Raw genomic sequence first — 17625 nt, forward strand, 5'->3', positions numbered from 1 at the left:
GCCTGATTTTACACTTGGTTGTAAGCTGAAAATAGCGTCTCTACGAGCTCACGACGCGTCGCAGCGCGACGCGTTGTGAGCTTGTAGATCCGCTGTTTTCAAATTGCTGTCGGCAAATAGCAATCCTGCGTTCTTTCTCTCTCCTGAAATGCCCTCCTCCTCCGTGTCGCTAAGGAAAGGAGGAAAGGGGGAAAACACACACACACATCTTCATTCCAGGCCCAGTTGTCCGCTTACTCAATCAAGTGGTATTGATCGCTCCGCTAGCCGATCGAGTGCAAAAAAGAATATTTAGCGAAGGTGGGATGAGAGGGGGAGGCCTGATGGAGTGTGTGTGTGCGCGTGCACATGTATGTGTGCGTGTGAATGTGTATGTGAGTGTGTGTGCACAAGGCCTGGGGAGCTTGAGTCTATACGGATGAATTTACTCCAGGACCCACTGCCTTCATTGTTTTTTAATGTCCATCGTAAAGAATAAAATGTAATTGTGTCCAATCTGTATGGTAGAGCATGTTAATACAATATAACTTATTGCGACCGTCAGGGAGCAGTTACTATACAAACCTGCAGCGGCTGTCACACTTTGCTCTCACACTTACTCTGGTATACTTTTGCCTAGCAACTAGATTTCAACTCTAAAACGCTCATATGACTTGGGACTTTTCCCGGCCTATAGTGACGAGCTGTAATTGTTGAAGCCCCGCCCCCTCTGTCTACCAAACGTGCAGCGACTGTCACACTTTGCTCTCACTTACCCTGGCATACTTTTGCCTAGCAACGTGTTTTCAACTTTAAAATTCTCACACAACTTGCCCTGATGGTCGCTTCTCGCCCTTAGGGCGTCTTACTGGTTATACAATTAGGGTGGTTGTATTTTTGTCTCCCTGATCTTCTACTGAGACATATAGAAGGTGTCAAAGGTCATGTCTCACCTAGACAGGATCAGACACAAATTTGGTCAAGATTACAATTTATCCCCCTAGCAAGCAGGCAGGCTCTATTAGCTCAATGGTAAAACATTCAGCACTTGCACAGGTAACCAGGTTCACATCTGGGGTTGAAGAGGAAAGTTAACCAGTGCAGCTTCAAACAGGTTACTAAACATCGGCAGAAAAAAAGAAAGGGTTTGGATTTCGACGTTTCTTTTTCGTCCCGTTATGCATTATGCACACATTAAAAATGCACGTTAAAAATGCTCTTCCTCGATGCGTCGCTGTGACAATGTACTCGTTTTTTTAATTCAGGACTCGCAACGTGTGCGAGAATTAACCACTGAATGAATGTTTTTAAGCAATGAGTTCTGGAGGAGGCAGCGGGTCGGATCAAACCCTGCACCTGCCACGTTGTCACGCAGACAACGCTTCCAATCTGATCCCAGACCTGTGTTGCTTGCAGACCATGGAGACTTGAGTGCAGAAACGCCTCCAGAACAGCCTGCACACAAAAACATAATGGCTCTTAACAGGGGCGGCTAACTTTGTCACCGGTAGGGGGTAGTCAGTTTTCAGGCTTCACATGCGTGAAATTTTGCCGGGTAGGCTACGGTGTCTTGGATAGGGTAGGCTACGGTGTCTTAACTCGGTTGAGTGCATATTGCTTCTGCAATCTTGTTGTAACAGCAAGCTTGACGGCCATAAGAAGTCGCCACTGAACTTGTTTAAAATAATTGACATGCCCACATGGTTAAAGATGGGGTCACTCTATCTGTATTTTTGGATCGGCACTTTTTGTACATTCACGTCATGAATTAAAATAATTTCAGAAATCATAGCAAAACATACAGATGATGCACAGACAGACAGCCTGCCTGCCAGCTATAGCCACACGTCATCAAATCAAATCACAACAAACAACACCAACCAGCGTGCTTCTGATTCTGAACCCACATGATAGCAACCAATGGCAGCCATTTCTCATCTTAAATGATAACAACATTAATTGGCACGGCGGCCAGGCAGGTGATACTGTAAGATTAGGCATAACTCACCAACAGATTCAGTCACCCCAACAGTCAGCCACATCCAAACAACATCATAATCCTGATTACGTTTATCCATTGTCCAGAGTTTTTAATTCGCTGTAATTAAAACCATGCTAACTTTAAATTATCAGTATATGACAGTCTTGTATCAAGGCTACAGATTACAAAACATGTCCTAAAGTTGGACAGTCAACTCAACATGTTATTCTGTGTTTTAGGAACAGAACAGGAACAGTGCTGTGTGAGACCAGTGTTGCCAGATTATATGCGAGGGAAACAAGCAACCAGGTCTATGAATACATGCCCAAATGTATCGCTTATCAAGCAAGACCTGGCAACACCGCTAAGACCAGTGTTGCCAGGTTATAATGTGAAAGAAACAAGCAACCAGTTCTATGAATAGTTGAATACATGCCCAAATGTGTCGCTTAAAGGAGTAGTTCACCCCCAAAATGACTTTTTTTCTATTGATTGGTCACGCCATGGAGACTTGAGTTCAATAATATATTTTTGTATTTGTCGCATTTTTTTGGTTCTTTGAGGAACCAGAAATGGTTCCAAAAATACACAATTGGGCATGTCTTAATAAGTGAATACTCACAGAAAGTTGCAGAGGAGATCTGCAACTTTCACACTGGTCGATGAAGTTGAACTTGTCAACGGTTATAGAACCATATAAATTAGTGTTTTCTTTTTACCCATTTAGGACGGCACCCCTTTTGGGGTATTTATGTACAGTATTTATGTACAGTAGGCCATATACTGTAGCAGCAACATCACTTTTTTTAAAATAATTTTTGAATAAATATTTTGTTTTTCAGAAAACTTATAGCCTAGGTCAGGAAATGGGTTGCACCTTGGTCTGAAAAGTTCTTTCCCGAACCAATTTTCTCCTTCTGTGGCATCACAGCAAAGAACCCGCTTCGGCTCCGGTCGACACCTTTCAATTTTCCGCTCATAGAGAGATACCTCCCCTATACGCGTTAACCATCTCCATCACGTGAACCAGGAAAAACATAAGGGTCTGTGAGAAATTAATTATGCTTCCAAATATGCTCACAAATCTTCCCGTCGGCGTCACCCCTGACCTCGCATACCTTTACCGGGGGTGACGTTAGTTGGCTGTGGAGAGGTTTGCTTTGGCAAAGGGCCCACCGCGAGGAGACAGGAGAGGTATTAGGAGTCCCCAGAGGGGAGGTGGGTGGGTGGGCTGGTCTTTTGTTGCTCCGACATGTCGAGCCTCATTATGCGGCATATGCTCGTTACCGCCATAACGTGGAGATCGCATATACATCACACGGTTTGTTTTATAGACGGATATCTGCATGCACTTCTGAGGAAGGGGGGGCTGAAACCAGTGGCGTCAGTTCAGCAAAAGCTATAGGGTATGGCAAAGATGGGAGTCCTCATGGAAAAGAGGCATTACATTTTGTATAACACGGTTCTATTGTGAAAATAGCAGATCTACCTGCTCACAACGCCTCGCAGCGCGGCGAGGCGTGTAGATAGGCTATTCAATGTGTGAAAAAAATGAGTTTTGTCAGTTTTTTTACACAGGTTTCTACGGTTTCTTGGGCTGGATATGGCAGCCTGGAACGGTTGTTCAAGTGCAGCTAAACTTAACATGTTAGTAAACGTGCCACAATTAACAATAATGCATTGCACCTGTGCAGCTGACCTACGGAACCTGGGAATATACCATTTTGTCAAGATGGGGAGAATACAAGTGTGGAGAAGACAATTATAATACCTTGTTAAAGTGACCATTTTGTTAAATTTTGCATTTGTAGTTATTTTACTGTAATTTAACAACATAATAACCAGCGCAGATAGACAAAGAGACATTCATGGATTTATATTTAAAAGTAACTTTTATTTTCCTCCCTGGACCCAGGGTATGGCAGCTGCATACCCTTGCCATACCCAATTGACGCCCCTGGATGAAACATTGTAGAGATTGCTTTGATTGGTCAGGGGGAGATGAGTGGAGTAAAAAAAAATGCTTGTGTGGGGTATTGTTGTGTTCAACTTTGGAAGGAAGAGGTTTATACTGTTTAGCAGTGGTTCCCAATCTTTTAAGGTTCGAGACCCAAAAAGATGGGACATTTGCGCGGGACCCAAACTAGTGAAAATAGCAGATCTACAAGCTCACAACGCAACAGATTTTCACATGAGCACAATAGAAAGATAAGATTGAGCTGTAACAAAGTCCACCAAGATTCAACAAAGACGCTTCGCTACAAACCTGGAGTGGGGCCTTAAAGGGTACCACTAATTTTCAACATTGAACAATGTGTTGTTGTGTGGAAATAAGAAAAAAGGTCCCCCCTTCTGTGTTGCCTAGAACTGGAGGATTGATTGTGGGGGTCATGCGATCGGTATCATGTGATCAGTGACATCATTAATGTGTACTCTGCAAGCCAAGAGTACATCTCTAAGGTATATTAATGACATAACCGTCACGTAAATCCTCTTATAGAAACCCAGGCTTGTATTTGTCTCAAGAGCAGCGCACACCAGGCTTTTATTGAAAGGAGGCATGTATAAGAGAGAAGGCCTATAGGCCTATTCCTATTTTTCAAAAATATCAGAATGAATACATCTACATTTTTGTTTCAGTTTAAAAACAGTAAAATGTACTGGGTTCATTTTTGAAACCAAGTACTTTTATGAAATGAACAGTGCAGTCTTAGTAGACGAAATCAACACTGTAGTATAGGCCGAACGGCACAGCGGAGGTGGCGGCAGCTCTTCCATCTCCCCCTCTCCCCCTCCCCTCATCTCTCATCTGTGATGCTGGACAGACCGGGTGCAGGGGAGTGACGGGGACACCTTCATCGCATATAGCTTTTTTTCCCCAGCCCGCCATCATTTTTTGATCTCTGATTTCTCTCTCCCTCTCTCTCTCTCTCTCTCTCTTGTCTGTCTTCCTTTGCCACCCGTCTCCCAGACACGGATATGCTTTCCTCTCCTCTCTCTCTCTCTCTCTCTCTCTCTCTCTCTCTCTCTCCCTCTATCCCCTCTTTCTCCTTCACCCCTTCATAAGCTGTCTCCTGGGCGCGCCTCGTCTTTGAACGACACGCCGTTTGAGCGAGAGCATAAGAGCGAGGGTGTGGGTGCGGATGGGTTCGTGCGGATGCCAGGAAATGTGCCACCCAGCTCACTGGCGCACGCGCACACTTGCACGCGCACACACACACACACACACACACACACACACACACACACACACACACACACACACACACACACACACACACACACACACACACACACACACATATATATATACACACATATGTTGGTATTACTGGTGGGGGGGGGGGGGGGGGGGGGGGGAGAAGGGAAAGATGGCAGAAGACAGATCCCACTTTTATCACCTGCATCCGCCACTGATGCTATTAGCACCTACTGTAGGTTTCATTCAAATGTGGAGTTATACTCGCACGCGAGCGTGTGTGTGTGCGGCTATGCACGCGCGTGTGTGTGTGTGTGTGTGCGTGTGCGTGTGCGTGTGACACACAGGCAGGCAGGCATAGAGGCGTGCTTGCCGAAGGGGAGATACAGACAGACAGACAGACAATAAGGCCCCCGGAACTTCAAAAAGCTCTGGGAGTAGGGAGGTGCGTGTGTGCGTGCGTACGCGTGCGTGCGTGCGTGCGTGTGTGTGTGTGCGTGCGTGCATGCTGGATGTCCCCACAAGTATAGAGTGCATTTTGAGAAATAGACATGTTTTAGGGCCCGGGTGTCCAAAGTGCGGCCCGGGGGCCAAACGCGGCCTGAGGACACATTTTGTATGGTCCTAGCTTGGTTTCGTTCCTAAATTGTATTCTAAACGGCCCGCCAGCACCGTCAAACAAGAACATTTTCCCAGAGTATGACTGTCTCATTCTGAAGGGGTCAAAGAAAGGCTATTTCATTGTATTTTTTTTACCTTGCACATCTGCTTACATTTGGTAATATGAAATGAGTTATTTGTGTTTTGTTCAGAGCAGACGCCTGACAAAAGACCGTTGATATTAAATATTGATGATGATAGTTAAATACATTTGTTTTAATGCGATACATATGTAAGTGACTTTGTTATGGTCTGAACGAAAGTACATTATGTCAGGAGGTGTAGTCTAGGGCATTCACCAAATAGTCGAATATTCGAATATCAAAGTCACTATTCAACGTTGTTCACCGAAGTTGAATATTCGCTTTTTTCTTTTTCTTTTTTTTTTTATTGTTTTCTCTTTAAAAAATATATAGTTTATAAAGCTTGGCTAGATAAAAAGTCATAAGAATGAGTTGTCAATGCCCCTGGTGGATGAATTTCTTAATGCTCTATACCACGGGTTCTCAAAGCTTTTTAGGCCGTTACCCCAAAATAAACATATTTGACCTGGGGACCCCCACCCTGACAAGCACTTGGAATTGTAGGTATTACATTTAATGTGACTCGGTTCCGCAGATAAATATTGTGAAAATAGTAGATCTACATGCTCAGCATGTAGATCTGCTATTTTCACAATGTTCGACTCTTGCTTACTTAATATTTGACAGTTTGGCCAGTTTGGCCTGTCCTGTCGAATATTCGTCAATTCGAATACTTTGAGGTCGAATAATTCAAATACTAAAAATCACTATTCGTGAATGCCCTAGTGTAGTCAGCATTTTAATATTTTCCAATGTGGACCACTTTGAAAAAAAGGTTTGGACACCCCTGGGTCACAACATGTTTTTTGGGGAGTAGATATAACCGCCACTCACGTTTGTGCACACGTATGCCCACGCACGCACATTCACGTGCATGCACGCACTTGTACTGTACAGCGTACGCACCGTAGGCGTTGCGTACAGGCAACGGCTGGTTGAAACCTCTGACTGTGGTTATCATTATTGGTCAGGTGCACCATGTACAAGACACACTGCTGAAAACAGCTATTATTATTTTAATTGTGATGAAAACCTTTTTATTTTTTAAACAATACATACAGTAGGCCCTATTAAAGGACAACTTTGTTTTGTTTACAACAAGGGTTCATATTTTAGATTGTAACTAGAGAAAAGAAAAAGTGAGTGTTAAAATGTTTTCATCTACTTTGGTCTATTGTTTTATCGCATTAACGTGCTAAAATGTGGGGCATGCGTACGCATGGGGGCATGCGTACAAGTGGCTAAATATGTATTTTTAGACACAATAAGCCAGCAGTTTCTTTATTGCTATTTACAGTAACACTTCTAGCCCCCATAAGTCACATCCAACCATGAAAGGTTGCGTTGTATCTTGGGAATGGGCTTATTCTGTGTAAAATTGCATATTTAGCCACTTATATGCATCCACTTATATGCATCCACTGAAATAAGAATCTCTAAAACAATAGAAAGAAGTAAATGAAATCATTTTAACATTCATCTTTTATATTCTTTAATTACAATCTAAAATATGAACCCTTGTTGTAAAAAACTAAAGTTGTCCTTTAAGGCTCTAACAGAGTCCAGGGTGAAGAGCAGGCGCGAAAATGGTGGGGGGCACAAGGGGTTTTTGTCACCTTCCAGGTCCAATTCCGTCCCCTCCATTCACTTCCAGAAGACCCCCCCGCCCGCCCCCCCCCAGTCAGGGACCTATAGTGGTCTAAATTCTGAAATCATGCACTAAACACGATCGAAGCGACTTACGATGCTTTTTGAATGATTTATAGATGCTATTATATGAGAACACCCCTCTGTTTTCCTGCAAAATGATTTGGTCTGTGTTGCCAAGTTCTTAGAAACAAGCAGCCAGCTATATGAAAACCACAATATTCCAGGGTGGTTTTCATATAGCTGGCTGCTTGTTTCTCTCGCAAAATCTGGCAACATGTGTTGTCGGTCTACAGATTTCCTAGGAAATGAAAGTTAACTTAAGAAACCACAGGAGACTGCTGCTACAGCTGAAACTCAATAGAACACAATATTTATAACTTTGGTTCTGCCATTTCAAATAGTTAACTCATTGAGTGCCAATCCCGAACTAGTTCGGCTTTATTATCGTATCGCAGAGTGCCGATCCCGAACAAGTTCGGCTTTAAAAAAAAAAAAAGAAAAAAAATTTGAAAAACATTTTTTTGAATTTTTTTTTTTTTGGACCCCATCAAATCTGGTGAACATGATTTCAATCGCGATTTTGCATGTTCCACCCCCATACAACCCCATCTAACATACAGGGCAGCCATGTTTGTTTACATAACATGTAAAACATAATGGCGATTATCTCAAGAATGCCTGAACGGATTTCCAATCGGATTTTTTTGTTTGAAAGCTGTGAACAAACTGCACAAATCCACTCCAATGCAATCCAGGATTGCATTGGATTTTTTAGAGCTCATTCTTCTCTGTTTTTTTCCCATGCATGAGGTGTGCAAGGTTTAATCATGGCTAAGTTGACGAAAATAAGGCTTCTAAAATGCTTGGTAGCCAATAGCTAACTTCAAGCTAACTTCATCCTCTTCCTGTACATGCACAAAGGAAAGTGTTCAGGCAAGTCATGGCTGCAGGGCTTCTGCATATACCAGCATATCTCTATGGGATTTTCTATGGCCACTGGGCGCCCTCTAGTGGTGAAAGGGGTGGCACTAAATGAGTTAATAAGGAATGCCGCCACCCTGGACAAGGAAAGGATTACTTTGTTGTTTTTGTTGCCACCCTGGCCTGGACAAGGAAGCTAAAGGATTACTTTTGTTACTTTTGGGCTGTGTGTGAGAGGACTGGAGGAGGAGGAGGAAGGATTTTCAATTCTCAAGCCGGTAATGAATAACATAACATTTATACCGTATTGTGTTCTGGACTGGCGGCCTGGTCTAACCTGTGCCAACTGCTTGTGGACTGTATTATTGTATTGTGTGTTCAGTGTTCTGACGGCTGAGCGGCTGTCATGCTTCTGAGTTCTGAGTAGGATACTGTATTTTATTGTGGCCAGTGTTTTGAGTGATGAACGGTCGCTGTGCCAAATTGCTGCTATAGTCGGTGTTCTTGAGGTAAAAAGTTAACCATGGAAACATGAAAGAAACGTTGGTTATGATGAGAGGACTGTTTAATGTCAGTGTTTGTGTTGAAGTGTGTTTTCGTGCCCGAAAACCGATCTCTGCACGCAAAAAAAAACGAAATCGGGCGCGCTTCACCTAGGCTTTGTTAAACATTTTTTTAGGTGATAGCTAGAAAACTACACTGCGGTGAAGTGATAGCTCTTCACGCTGGACTCTGATAGAGCCTTTAGTGTTTTGGAGATATTTTGTCAGGACTCAGGACAAATTGCTTGAAATCAGGGACAAACCGGGACATTAGGGTTAGGATTAAACATTTAGGGGTTGGGATTAGAGATGGGTGGGGGATTGTGGACTATAATTCTACATATTGGATATTTATTTTTAATTTTTTATGAGTTTGCGAGTGGATATATATGTCACGGTTAGATAGAGAAACTGTTAGATCGAGAAACGGAGCGCTCGTCGTGCGGCGCGGGGTGGAACAAGCGGTCGCTTTGAGCAACAACAACGTGGCGTCGGCAGGAATGATAGCCTCACCCCACGGAGGTTATGGTTAGGGTTAGGGTTAGGGTTAGGCATAGTTTTACTGAGGTTAAGGTTAGGGTTAGGGTTAGAGTAAGGCATAGTAAGCTAATGGCTAAACACAGCCGAGCTGGGCTAGTAAATAAACGAAAGAGAGTCGCAAACGAGTGACGTCAGCGCCTGCACTAGTGAATGGCTGACTGGCTGTTGTCGCCATCTGGTGGTGATTGGTGTGTGGTGAACTACAAAACGAGCGCTCTTACCACAATCTCACTGAGTTACCCAAACTGACTGTAACATATATATATATATATATATATTTTTTTTAATGAGTTTGTGAGTTCATCTTTGTTATGTGCGCGGCGCCTTCCAGTTCATTGTGCAAGCATTGTGCACATGCTGCTACAGCGCTGCATGCCTGTGTGTGTGTGTGTGTGTGTGTGTGTGTGTGTGTGTGTGTGTGTGCGTGTGCGTGCACGTTTGTTTGTTTGTGTGTGTGTGTGTGTGTGTGTGTGTGTGTGTGTGTGTGTGTGTGTGTGTGTGTGTGTATGTGGCAGCATGCGCATGACCCTCGTTGTCACCAGTATGTCATCATCATTGCCATCACTTTATCTCTCTCTCTCTCTCTCTCTCTCTCTCTCTCTCTCTCTCTCTCTCTCTCTCTCTCTATCTGCTCCACTCTCTCTCTTTCTCTCGCTCCCTACATCCCACTCCCTTTTCTCCCTCTCTCTCCCCTAGCTTGCTTTCTCTCTCTATCTCTCTCTCTCTTTCTCTCTCTCTCTCCCTCTCCCCCCCCCCCCCCCCCCCTCCCCCCCTCCCCCCCCCCCCACCAGAAGGCAACGGCTGTGAACTCCGACTCCCTCGGCCATCCTCCATCCCCCCCCCCCACCCCTCCTCTCCCCCTCCTACCAGAAGGTTGGAGCACTGTTTCACCACATGCCCGCATCTCACCCTTCCACTATTATTGTATATTATTGTATTGTATTGTGTGTTCAGTGTTCTGACGGCTGAGCGGCTGTCATGCTTCTGAGTTCTGAGTAGGATACTGTATTTTATTGTGGCCAGTGTTTTGAGTGATGAACGGTCGCTGTGCCAAATTGCTGCTATAGTCGGTGTTCTTGAGGTAAAAAGTTAACCATGGAAACATGAAAGAAACGTTGGTTATGACGAGAGGACTGTTTAATGTCAGTGTTTGTGTTGAAGTGTGTTTTCGTGCCCGAAAACCGATCTCTGCACGCAAAAAAAACGAAATCGGGCGCGCTTCACCTAGGCTTTGTTAAACATTTTTTTAGGTGATAGCTAGAAAACTACACTGCGGTGAAGTGATAGCTCTTCACGCTGGACTCTGATAGAGCCTTTAGTGTTTTGGAGATATTTTGTCAGGACTCAGGACAAATTGCTTGAAATCAGGGACAAACCGGGACATTAGGGTTAGGATTAAACATTTAGGGGTTGGGATTAGAGATGGGTGGGGGATTGTGGACTATAATTCTACATATTGGATATTTATTTTTAATTTTTTATGAGTTTGCGAGTGGATATATATGTCACGGTTAGATAGAGAAACTGTTAGATCGAGAAACGGAGCGCTCGTCGTGCGGCGCGGGGTGGAACAAGCGGTCGCTTTGAGCAACAACAACGTGGCGTCGGCAGGAATGATAGCCTCACCCCACGGAGGTTATGGTTAGGGTTAGGGTTAGGGTTAGGCATAGTTTTACTGAGGTTAAGGTTAGGGTTAGGGTTAGAGTAAGGCATAGTAAGCTAATGGCTAAACACAGCCGAGCTGGGCTAGTAAATAAACGAAAGAGAGTCGCAAACGAGTGACGTCAGCGCCTGCACTAGTGAATGGCTGACTGGCTGTTGTCGCCATCTGGTGGTGATTGGTGTGTGGTGAACTACAAAACGAGCGCTCTTACCACAATCTCACTGAGTTACCCAAACTGACTGTAACATATATATATATATATATATATATTTTTTTTTTAATGAGTTTGTGAGTTCATCTTTGTTATGTGCGCGGCGCCTTCCAGTTCATTGTGCAAGCATTGTGCACATGCTGCTACAGCGCTGCATGCCTGTGTGTGTGTGTGTGTGTGTGTGTGTGTGTGTGTGTGTGTGTGTGTGCGTGTGCGTGCACGTTTGTTTGTTTGTGTGTGTGTGTGTGTGTGTGTGTGTGTGTGTGTGTGTGTGTGTGTGTGTGTGTGTGTATGTGGCAGCATGCGCATGACCCTCGTTGTCACCAGTATGTCATCATCATTGCCATCACTTTATCTCTCTCTCTCTCTCTCTCTCTCTCTCTCTCTCTCTCTCTCTCTCTCTCTCTCTCTCTCTATATCTGCTCCACTCTCTCTCTTTCTCTCGCTCCCTACATCCCACTCCCTTTTCTCCCTCTCTCTCCCCTAGCTTGCTTTCTCTCTCTATCTCTCTCTCTCTTTCTCTCTCTCTCTCCCTCTCCCCCGCCCCCCCCCCTCCCCCCCTCCCCCCCCCCCACCAGAAGGCAACGGCTGTGAACTCCGACTCCCTCGGCCATCCTCCATCCCCCCCCCCCACCCCTCCTCTCCCCCTCCTACCAGAAGGTTGGAGCACTGTTTCACCACATGCCCGCATCTCACCCTTCCACCCCCAGCAGCCCACCCCCCCCTCCACCCCCCACCCCCCCCCCCTTATTCCCTACCTCAACCAGCAACACCCCCGGTGTTGGCACGGGCATCCGGTGGTGTGTGTGTGTGTGTGTGTGTGTGTGTGTGTGTGTGTGTGTGTGTGCGTGCGCGCAGGCTGGCTGGCTGGCTGGCTTGCCGCTGCTGTGTGGCGAGCGTGGCCTCTGTCACTCACGCAGAGCAGCCCTGTCCGACTGTCACTTCCTGACAGGCCGATAATCAATCTCTTTATTAACTGCACTGCTGCAGACTGCCACCGCCGAGGAGGGGGAGGGAGAGAGGGGGGAGAGGGGGGAGAGAGAGGTGGAGCGAAAGAGAGAAAGAGACAGAGGGAGGGAGGGAGGAGGGGAGAGGAAAGGAGGAGTAGAGGGCGGCTCCTTGTTTGTTGCAGCTTCTCTGTCTATAGCGAAGAAAAGTTGGAGAGTTTGCTCATAAGCAGCCGTGGAAAAACAAGTATTCGCGTGTGTTACTTGTGTGAAAGTAATGCTGCAATGTAGACAGACGTATTCTGTTATAAGTAGAAGTCCAGAAACCAGAATTTACTTGAGTGAAAGTGTAAAATAATCGGCTTCCTCTTCGTTGCAGTTTCAACTTCAATGTCATTGTCGTGTCACAGGTTTAACGCAAGTTTCAAGTTTAACGCAAGTTTGATGTGTGAAAGAGTGCGTCACTATAATTCCCCCCACACATTCCCACGAATTGCAGTTACAACAGATAAATCATATATGGAAAATGTCAAGATTCACAAAACGATATCGCGTATGCATATTAGGTATAAGGACTACCTCAGTCAGAGATATTCACAGTCATATACATTCACTGTCATAAACCTTGTACTGTATATATATAGTAGACACAAAGTGATATTTGACTGTATTTTGTGGGCAATGTTTGAGAGATAGCTGCAGCTACTACAGAATGAAAGTGCCTCAAGAGAATAAGAAAGTGAGCTGTGTCGGTACTTATATGTCACAGACTAAGCAATTTCCGTGATGAAATTTGACAAGCTCATGCGAGGGATTTGAACTCACAAGAGCTGCGGGTCGATCCGTACCTGTACTGTATGTGTGCATCGCCGTGCATGCATGGAGCACACATGCACATCTCTGTCGGGAAAAATAAAAACTGTTAATTTTCTGGATTCAAGTGAATTTCTTTTTCAAAAGTAACGTGCATCCGCTACTTTTCCGCCATCTTATATGGAGATTGTAGGTTCCTGCCGACCGCAACAACATGAATCATATCGTCATTGTCGGGTGAAAACCTTGTATGTCCAAAACCGTTCGTTTTGCATTTTTCATTAAAATAAAATATTTAAACTAGTGAAAACAGCCGATCTACAAGCACATAACGCCTCGCACCGCGAGGCGTTGTGTGCTTGTAGATCTGCTGTTTTCACTACTTTTGTGCGACGGCCTTGTACGATGAAGCAGGGCTTTACTTTGCGAAAGAACATACAAATTTGAAACTTGGAGATACGAGGTTTCCAACCGACAACGACAATATAGTGATATAAAGTGATATTATACTGTATATCACTGTAGCACAGTGGGGGATGCCACAACTTAAAGGACAACTTTGTTTTTTTACAACTTTCTTCTTTTAGATTGTAATTAGATAAAAGAAAAGATGAGTGTTCAAATGTTTTCATTTACTGCTTTCTATTGTTTTAGCGATTTTAGCAATTTTGATTTCAGTAGTTGGGGGCATGCGTACAAGTGGCTAAATATCTCTTTTTAGACACAATAAGCCGGCGACTTCTTTATTACTATTTATTACCCGGCTTGGTTGAACGCTTGATTCTGATTGGTCGAGCGCTGAAATCAGCGGTGAATTATGAGCGTATAATGACCGCTCGGTTCTATAATTCACCGCTGCCTAATCAAAGGCTCAGAGCAGCTGCTGTATTCAGGCTGCACTGCGTGGATTTCGTGCCGTATCCAACATGTCTACCATGTAAACAAACACACAGCGACATTTACAACCAAACGTTGCTCTGAAGAATGTTTTAAAAAACATTTGAGGCGAGAAATAGACGACGCAGTAACAGAAATGGATTCTATTTGATCAGCACTTCCTTGTTTTCCAAGGCGAGCGTGTTGCGCTCGGGGGGACGCACTTTCAGCCGTCTGTAAACAAGGAAACACTTTGTTTTGATTTTAGTTTTGAGTCAAATTATTAATTTTATGTATTAGCCGGGTAATAAGTGCTATAAGGTCTTGCTGCTTGGTCATTACGGCTTATATGGACACTTCGGGCTGATAATTCCCCTCGGCTCCGCCTCGGGGAATTATCACCCCGTCGTGTCCATATAAGCCGTAATGACCGCGCAGCAAGACCTTATCGCATACTTACAGTAACACTACTACTCCCCATAAGTCACATCTGCCCATGGAGAAACTTTGGCGTCCAGCGCCGTAAGTTATACTGCCGATGTTTTGCAGGTTTTTTTCCCCCTTCTCCCTTCATCTTTCGGGGGCGAGGCAGGCAGTCAGGCAGGCAGGCAGGCAGGTAGGGGCCGTCCCGTGGGGAGGTGGGGGGGTCCGCGGGGGTCCGTCTCCGGTGCGCTCCGCCTGACAGCGTCACGCCGGGCCCCGCGCCGGAGGGCCCCTGTCGTCACGGCGATAATTTATGAGGCGGGAAAGCGCATCGCTAATGCTGACCGCCAGCCAAGGCAGAGCAGGGCTGGCTGGCAGCGCGAGCAAGATGCCCCCTGCTGGAGACAGGGCTCACCGCCTGGGAGCCAGCGGGACGCGCTCTGTCTTTGACTCGCTCTTTACTCTGGCTCATGTATGTCTCTCTCTCTCTCTCTCTGTCTCTCTCTCTCTCTCTCTCTCTCTCTCTCTCTCTCTCTCTCAGGGACGTGCTGGCCATTGGGAAAAGCGGGAAAAACTCCCGAACGCCCGGTTCATTCCCGGCCCGGTCCAGGCCGGCCATTAGGAAAAAAAATTAAAATAAAATGTCGGCCTTCGTTCCATTTTGGGGGCTGGGCGGCCAACAAAGTAAATCGTCACTGTCGGGCAGAAACCTCAAATGTCCAAGTTTCAAATTTGTACATTTTTTCGCAAAGCAAAGCCCTGCTTCATCATACAAGGCCGTCGCACAAAAGTAGTGAAAACAGCCGATCTACAAGCACACAACGCCTCGCGGTGCGAGGCGTTGTGTGCTTGTAGATCGGCTGTTTTCACTAGTTTGAAATCAATTTTAAAATGATTAATACAAAACAAACGGTTTTGGACGGGAGGCTCTCTCCATTCCGACATGTCGCCACTCTGAAATTGACTTCTTATTGTCGGAGTGGCGACACTCCCATAGGGGTTAGGTTTAGGGTTAGGGTTAGAGATAGGGTTAGTGTCGGAATGGAGACATGTCGGAAAGGAGACATGTCGGAGTGGAGAGATGCACTCGTTTTGGACATACAAGGTTTCCACCCGACAACGACGAAATATAACTCATGTAATTGGCCCACTGGCTTGTCACTTGTCATGATCTGAAATGGCAAATCTTTGAGTAGCAGCAGCGCTATAGAGAGAGATCTCTCTCTATAGCGCGCAATGAGGGCCTCTCCAACTCTTTTTCCCGGGCTGAATCAGGGGCGCAGCATGTCCCTGCTCTCTCTCTCTCTCTCTCTCTCTCTCTCTCTCTCTCTCTCTCTCGTGGCTTTCTTTCTTTCTTGTGGAGATCAACACTTTCTCCCCGCTTTCAGACATTTTCCCTACGTCGCTGCTATGTTTGAAATAATTGTACGCACTTTCCATCGATTCACTATTATTAGTTTTTTTGTCCTTAGATTCCCGACTAATTCAACAGAGTTCTGTTAGTTTGTCATGCTTCACTTGACTTCACACCATTGAGCCATGGCACCTTCAGGCCACTTACTCCACTACTAAGGGGCAGTTGTGATTTGTTGCCTTGTTAGGGTCTTGTATTCCAAATGGTCAACGGTAAGTCGCCTACATACTTTCGGTTAATGTTTATGCTTTTGTATGCCAATGTTTTCCTAATTGTGTGAAGACAGTAGACTGCGTGAAGTGAGTGAGAAAAACCTGGGTGAAATCTGCCGATCTCAATAGGCACCAATGGTATATCCTGGTGCTTTTGAGTTGTTCACTTGTAGTTTAGCCTTGAAAAGGTCAAAGTTCTCCAGCAATGAACTCAGAGTGGACTGGGATTTGAACTTGGAACCTCTGAGCTTAGAGTCTGATCTTTAAACCACTACACTCTCTCAGCAAGTTTTAACTTTTTACTAGATCATTTGTATCTTAACCTTGAAAAGGTCCAAGTATCACAGCCATGATCTATAGGAGGACTGGGATTTTAACATGGAACCTCTAAACTGAGTCCAGTCATTAAACCATGACCATCTACGATCACATGTTTTTTTATGCTTTTGAGTATTATTTTGTATTTTAACCGTGACAAGGTCAAAGTGCAGAGCAATAATCCGTAGGAGGCCTGGGATTAGAACATGGGAGCTCTGCACTAAGAGTTTGATCTTGAGAGCACCACACTGTCTCACTGCCAACTTTACTGGTGCTTATGAGTACTGAGTACTTATTTTGATATGCCAAATATGCCTTAATACATAATAATTGCCCGCTATATATACTGTAACTTAAATAAAAAATAAATAAAACACCTTAAATATTGTTATACTTTCCCCGAAGAGCGACGATAGGCCTAGTCCATATGACATGATGTCACACACTGCCAGATAGTGCCTTTACTTCTCAGGAAACAGAATTAAATGGTCCTCCATGTACCTTGACCTAGCATGGGACTTGAACCTGCGATCTGTCTGTTTCCATCTAAATGGGCGAGTATACGGGGAATTTGCAATGGTCTTTTACTCTTCAAGCATTCTTTTGTATGATTGCCTTCAGTTTGTAAAGTTAGGTTGAAATACTCCAGCATTGAATAATAATAATAATTCCTCCCCAGATGTAGGCTTTAAGTCTAGCCTACATGAATGAATGTCAATGTGTTCTTTCTTCAATCTGTAATCCGATCTACAAGCTAACATTTTTACCCATAATTTTCCAATGCTAGTAACCTGATGAAGTACCAAAACTCGCAGAATTCACCAGCACAGAAATACATCTCCTGGATTCTGACAGTCCAATGTTGGCAGCCCTGCACAATATATGTTGTAACCCCACCCCACCCTACGAGGTAGGGGGACCCTGCTCCATATACCCATCAGTTTGGGGGTCCCTGGCCTGAAAACGTTGAAGACCCCTGCTGTACACTATAATGCTTTAAGTATGGCACTAATCTCTTCGTACTTGTAGGTATTTCACTTGACTTGAGGGCATTTGATGCTGAGGAGGGCTCATCCCCCACTGTACACCTTTTAGGAATTGAGCTGTCTATAGAACAGTGGTTCACTTACAGAAAAAGGTTTGTAACTCTGAAAGTGTACAAATGGACCCAAATGGACCCGCAATAGGGGTCT

This window comes from Nannobrachium achirus, assembly GCF_963921795.1.
Source record: "Nannobrachium achirus genome assembly, chromosome: 20".
Taxonomy (NCBI): Eukaryota; Metazoa; Chordata; class Actinopteri; order Myctophiformes; family Myctophidae; genus Nannobrachium; species Nannobrachium achirus.